This window comes from Carlito syrichta, unplaced genomic scaffold (genome assembly GCF_000164805.1).
Source record: "Carlito syrichta isolate Samal-C Ts95f unplaced genomic scaffold, Tarsius_syrichta-2.0.1 Scaffold303600, whole genome shotgun sequence".
Lineage (NCBI taxonomy): Eukaryota > Metazoa > Chordata > Mammalia > Primates > Tarsiidae > Carlito > Carlito syrichta.
The window spans coordinates 290,930-297,960 of NW_007247696.1; the positions used below are offsets into that span (position 1 = coordinate 290,930).

General features: G+C 37.9%; 2 long non-coding RNA genes across 2 annotated transcripts in view; one reads left to right on the forward strand and one right to left on the reverse strand.

Moving 5' to 3' along the window:
- LOC110595705 overlaps window positions 1-531 on the reverse strand; it is a 1,320-nt gene extending 789 nt beyond the window's left edge. The window contains exon 1 of the long non-coding RNA XR_002482001.1: window positions 474-531. This is a non-coding gene — a long non-coding RNA (uncharacterized LOC110595705). The remainder of the gene's footprint in view (window positions 1-473) is intronic.
- LOC110595704 overlaps window positions 1-7,031 on the forward strand; it is a 55,326-nt gene that overhangs the window by 2,490 nt on the left and 45,805 nt on the right. The gene's annotated exons all lie outside the window — the stretch shown is intronic.

Consider the following 7,031-nt stretch of genomic DNA (forward strand, 5'->3'; position numbering starts at 1 on the left):
TGCTTAATCAAAGCAAAGTTCTGTACCAGATAATGGAAATATATACTTCAATTTCCATTCTAATTTCATTGTTTCTGTTTCTAGTTTAAGAAAAAGATTTGCTTCAGATTGGTCTTTGCTGGCTCAAGTACATTCTTTCTTTCTCTTTAAAAATTCTCACTAGAAAGCACTTATCCCTGTAATTATAAAATTGCATTAGTGTGGTCTTTTGTAGTAAGATTCTTTATAACTTTCCATAATTACAACATGTATATATTAGTTATATAATCTTCTAGAACCAATATTGATAGAAAAGTGCCTTTGATCTATTTTACATAAGAAATTCATTGTGTGAACTTATTCATAGGTATGCAAATCTCGGCAAGTTTCTGAGTTTGTTTCCCCATCCCTCCCGCCTCTCTCCCTCTCCCTTCCTCCAGACCTGTCCCCGCCCGATGCCCCGCGACCCCCGCCCGGCCGCCCGGTCAGCTGACCTGGCTCCCTCGCCGGCTCCCCGCCCGCCGCCCTGTTTCCGGTCCCCGGGGTCCGCGAGCTGCGCTCGGAGCGGGAGCAGCCGCGGACTGGAGGTGATGCTGGGGGCTGATTACCATGAGAAAGGCTGTGTCTGGAAAAGCCTCCTGCACGCGACTGTCAATCTCCCTGGGGCGGGGGGGAGCGGAAAGGGGCCCCGTAGGAGTCACCAGAAAACTTGGAGTAAGTTGGATGCGACGCAGGCCCGAGGAGGTGGCTCTCGCCTCAACTTGGAAGGCTGAAGGGCGCGGACGCCTGCAGCCTCGCGAGGGAATTGAAACCCCAAGTCTCCCTCCGTCCCTTCCTCCCTCTTGCCCTCCTTTCAGCCCTCCCTGCCCTTTATCCTTATTTTCTTGAAATTCTTTCCCGGTTGCATTTCCTGGATTCTCCTTTCTTCTATCTGATAGGTTCCTTTTGCAATTTCTTGTTTTCTTTCTTAACATCCCTTCTCCCTCGCTGTGATTCTTTTTTTGCCTCCTTTATGTGTCCAGATTTATCATTTCGTTTTGAAAACACAACGTTTAATGTGTAATTAATCTACCAGCAGGAGGGCAGGGACACCCTGACTAAAATAACTCCCCGGGTCTCAGAGTCTACAAGTTCACCAGGTGTCAGTGAAAAGTAAAATGATAATATTAATATCATATCAATATTTCAATAATAAATAAATATTCAGTAATCATAAGGATTATTTGGACATTCAGCTCAGACTGATAATGTTTTTTAAAAGATACAATCTTGCTGGGAAAAAAAGAATAATACTGGGCATAGGGAAATTCTTTGGAGTGAAGGCACTGTAAAAAATGTTATTTATAGTGATATTTTAGTAGTGCTTAACAGACGTTAGAAACTATAATAGGTAACTGAAAGAAATTTAAACTGTACTTTTTCTTTTAATGATTATTTGGAAAGTGTAGAAGATTCCCTAAGCACTCTCACCACTCCCCAACAAAGACTGATCGATTCAGAGAGAAACATCACACCACATATTTTGTACATTGGTAAGGAAATTCACAACTTGAGTTGTTTCTTGGTTAGGTTGCTGTCCATCACCTAGCAGGTGAGTGAGCATGAGGCTGCATATGTCATGAATGTGGTTTTCCCCCTTCTTTATTGTTATTATCATTTCCTTTTTCCTCCACTTTGGGCATATTTGTTGTTCTCTTATTGAAATTCAGAGTTTGTACTTTGTTTACAATTTGTTTACTTTGTTGAATTTTAAAAACTTGTTAGAAGTCAATTGAACATGTATATTAAGCCCTTTTTAGGCCAAGAAAAATAAAGATGCATTAGAAAGATGCCTTTTCTGCTTCATAATTATTAATTGACATTTTATGATGAATAATTAATCATTTGAATAATTTTGGTATCTCTGATCTGAACACATATTTGCATATCTAATGCTTGATTTTAAATGTGTTTTTTTAAAATTCATTCTCTTAGGATGAAGAAACAAAGTAACATTTTAATGTAAAATTTCTTTTTTACACTTGTAAAAGTTTATTTAAAGAGCTGTAGTATTCTTTCTAGATATCCATAACATTTCTTAACAATTTGTAAATCATTTGTGTAGCAATCACATACAAACATGTAGTAGAACCACAATTAATTAGAAAAAACAATACCCTACTAAAATCATGTCACTCTCCCCCTCAAATTCAGAGACGTGCATTGATTAAGCACTGTATTTTCTTATTGGAATTTGGTCACTGAAATTTTTAGTTATGTTTATTTATACAAGTCTAAAAGTGGAAAATTGAGACAGCTGACAAATAATTTAGGCCTGGTATTTAGGATCAGTTTTTATCTTTTACATATTAATATATAGGCTAATTTAAATTATTTAAAATGATTAAGCAAGCATATCCCTGATTATTTGTATGCTCCTGAACTGGTTGTAGTTCAAAGTATCTATTTTGAATACTAGCCCTGCAGATTGCTACCTGTGTGATTATAGGCACTATAAGCTTTTTTCCTCCCCTTACAATATGGGCACACTAATAATGCCTATTCTTTAGAATTTTATTGAGAATTAAATGAAGTAATGTATGACCCTTTAGTATATTGTTGGTTTATTATTATAAATGGAAGCCTGAACAAATACCATACAACATTCAGATCAACTAAAGACAGTATAAATTAATCTTGATTATTAAAAACAGCAAACAACTATTTACCTTTTAGAATAATTCTTTTTTATTGAAAATGAGTGATATGGTTAGGTGAAGAAAGAAAATGGAAAGCATCATAAGATTTATGACTGCTTTGTGATTCTTTAGAACTGTTCAAAGGATGCGTGGCCACAGAAGTGAAAATAAATGCAGTATTTCCTTTCTGTTAATTCAGCAGTTAATTTAGTGTATTCTTTGTGGTCATAATTTGGTTATAAATATTAGACTTCTTTTGAAAGGGAATTCAGTCCGAGTATGAACTTGGAGTTTCCTATGTTCTTTAGTAACATGTTGTCTTTGAGTGTAAGGGTTAAATGTGCAAAAGCTCAGAGGCAATCTTGAGTAAGACTTGTGAAAAAAAGGACAAACTTAAAAATTTGAAGACCAGGAATTTGGCTGTCAGAACACTATTTGCTTTAAGACCATTCATAATGAACCGAGCATTCCCTTTTGGAATTGTAGCTATCCTGGGGTTTGCGCTAATTTCAAATACGTATAGTGGGGGGAAAATCAGCTTATTAAGTGGAAAATGGAATTCTGTAGTCTCTTAAACATCTATAAGGCCAGATTTTCTTCTTGACGTGAAACAGAAAAATCAATGCAAATACTAAGGGAAAAAAACTATTGTGAGATCTAATTCTAACACTGATGGCTTTTTGGTTGTTCTTGTTTTCTTTAAGACTTCTCAAAACACTTAAATCTGCAGTTCTTAAAGGGCCCTTAATTATTTCTTTTCTCAAAGTATTCATTCCATGGTCATTGCAGGTCAAAACTACCAAAGGGGCCACTTGCACATCAGCATGGGGATCAGGAGTGGCCTGAACCTCCTCCCACACCACCATCCAGATAGAACCAGAAATGACTTGCACCTACAAAAATTATCTAGTGACTGGGAAATTACTGCATGCTTGCTTTGAGGTCTTCTTTAATACTTCTTACTCTGTTGCAAGTTCAAAATTAAACTTTGTACTGTACTCAGTTCTAATTTTGCACCATTCTAAGGGTAATTTTTTTTTCTTATAGAGTTCTTACGGGTACTTAAATATAAAAACTTTACTCTCAAAAATTATCGTCATCTCCATGACTATCACAACTATAAAGTAATAATAGCTAAGAGCAAAAAACTGCTTCCCTAGGCTTGGCGCAATGCTAAATCTCTTCACATGTCATTTCATTCTGATAGCATATCTGAAGGGGTTACAAATGGGTTCATTTTATTAGATGAGAAAGTTGTGGCCTGGAGAGAGTCAATGGCTTTCCCCCAAATTCAAGTGTCTGGTTCTTGGTGGCCCTTTGAATCTGCTAGGTCCATCCCCAGTGCCAACACCATGTTCACGTGATACCTGACATTTTTTCACCATTCACAGATGTGCTTGTGACCCACTTGTGCCTGCCTGCTCTGCACACTGCTTTGTGACCCATTTCCATCCCTCCTGGATGCTGCACTTGGCCCTTGTTTTTCCATGTATGGCTTATTTTGCCTTTTGGACCTAACACTTAGACTAATTCTTCCAGTTACAATATTGGCTCAAGTCCTCCAGTCAAAAGTTCCTCTGGCTTTGGTGCCTCTGACTTCCCAGATAAAGTGTGTTTCTTGGTCCAGCCTCTTCTCCAGGGACCCCTACTCAGGAAAAGTTCCCGTGGGAGGTACTTGGTAGCTCATCGTGGCCCCAGTGTTAGGCCCAAGCACAGGACAAGCTAGTGATGAGGAAGATCTCGTGATCCAAGCATATCATGGAATAGTTTTTATTTCTTATACAATTTCTTTGAGCACTTGTTAACTAGGAACTGTACACCAGTGTATTTTAAATAGATTATATTTTTCTCAGTGATAGCATGTCATTGATAGTAGCAAAAGATATAGATTTTGAATGAACTGGATTTGGCTTCCTGCTTGGTGAATACTAGTTGTGTACTGAAGACAAGTTATTTAACTTCTGCGAACCTCATTTCTAAAATGAGCAAAGGAGTACATAGATTCAAGTTGGCTGTGGTGAAAACATGTGCCTATATATGTAAAATGTCTGCCACAGGATAGATGTATCAACAAATAGTGATTTCTACTCATGAATTACCTGAACCATATACAAATATGAAGTTAAAATATGAAAAACCAGAGTGGAGGTAACATGTCTTATAGGTGATGTTTATTTCACTTTATTATTTTAAATGATTTTACTGTTATTTATTTAACTATTTTAATGATTTTGTGATTTTATTAGAAATTATTTAACTCATTTCTGCTTTATACAGAAATTACTGTTTACTGATAGCAAAGTTAGAAGAGTAATATGCTCATAGAATTTAATTTGTAGTAAAAAAAAGTGGGGCACTCATGATTATGAACATCATGATATTAGCAGCTGAAATACATATGTACATTTTAAAATATGACTATATATTTCACACTTCCATTTGCAATGATAAGGAAACCATGTTTTCCAGCTAATTCTTACTACATGACCTGTTCTAAGATGAAGCACTCATGCAACCAGCTGAGTGTGGTCAAGATGTCTCAAAGATCCTATTTGTTCAAGGTAAAAATAAGAGAGCCTTAATAATATTCAGAACTCTTCACTCACTCTTGCCAAAACTTCAGAGGCTTGAAGGAGTTGGGGAGGGGGAAAAGAATGAAATAGCACGGAGAAACTTTGTCTGAATTATCTTTTTTTCACCCCCCCACCCCAGTTAAGTGCTGAAACATCTGCTTTTAAAAAGAAGTAAGCCTATGTATATAATACAGACATTGCTTCACTCTCCTGACTGCAAATTTGGGAGTAGGGTTGTGTCAGCAGGCCCTGGCATGATCTACTGTGTATGTGACTTTCCTACCCTATGCCCTAGAAAGGGTGTCAGGGGAGGACTGGGCTAGGGAGACAGGGAGCATATTGTTCCAATGGTTCTGCTACACTGCAAACCAGGCTTCTTTCTCTCTGGAACTAACTTTGCTACACACGCAAAAAAAAAAAAGAAAAAAAAATTGTTCCTATTAGATTTTTCTCTGGCCATTGTGGAACCATAAGTATGGCTCCTGTGGCAAAGACACAATTTTTCTGGGTTGAGGGAAGCTGGCTTACCTGTTGTTCTTGGCACTCAGCTAGCACCCTTTGAGACAAGAGGGACAGAACAAAGCTGAAAGTTCACAGAAAATATTCAGTCTTTTAAAACAAGAAGGAAACATTTAAACCCCATTCTTTTTTTTTTTGAGTTGGAGTCTCACTCTGTCGTCCAGACTGGAGGGCAGTGACAGCTCCCGGCCACTGCAGCCTCGACCTGCTGGGCTCCGGCGATCCTTCTGCCTCAGCCTTCCACGTAGCCGGAACTACAGGCATGCGCTACCACACGCGACTGATTTTTTGATTTATTGTAGAGATGAGGTCTCGCCGCCCAGGCGGTCTGGAACCTGCGGGCTCAGGCAATCCACTCACCTCAGCCTCCCAAAGGCGCGGGATTACAGGCTGAGCCACCGAGTCCGGCTTAAACCCCATTCTTTTAAGGCTTAATTTATCTATCTGCTAAGTATTTGGAATTTCAGTTTAGAGAAATCAGCATAGTCCTGAGCTATATTATTTGAGACATATAAACTGATCTACTTTAAACTTTTATAACTTGAGATAAAAATGAGAACAAATGAGAACGATATGGGTAAGATACTTAGACCCTGTTTATTTTTACCAAGTTAAGTACCTGATTACATTATTTAAAATAAAGTGTTTTATTCCGTGTGTGTGTGTGTGTGTTTGTGTGTGTGTGCGTGTCACATTTACACCTGGCCTAAAAAGAATTGAAGGAGTAAATACAGAATTGCATGTATATATTTGTCTTTAAATGATGCTGAAGATTTTTTTGTAGTTTAAGAAAATATATTAGGATATAGTATGAGATTTTTCTGATAAAGGAAAGAAATCATAAGGTGAGAATGGAGTGAACTACTAAAGGTATGGCTTGCTTCCGAAGGCAAGTGTGAAGTAGTGATTTAGTATAAATGATTCCTCCCCACTCCAGCCCCCACAATAGCTAAAGAGGTAGCACAGAGAAGACAGGACGTTTTGTTTGGTTTTTCCTTCTTTAAGTAAATGAACAGGCTCCTCCAGCCAATGGGATGGATGATATTTCTGCTTTTCGTGTAGAACAGCAACTTGCTGCCCAAAGGTGTTGAGGAAACATTAGAGCCCTGATTATAATGCTATTTCCCAATACCCTTCCCTCTACTTCAGGCCTTATTTCTTGGGGCCCTTGCCTTTTCTTACCTTTCTTCTGAGGCTTTCTATTCAGAGGGAAAACTAACTTTCCATGTTAGACTTGTCCACGGCCTTCAACATGTTTTTTGCTTTTTTTTTTTTTTTTTTT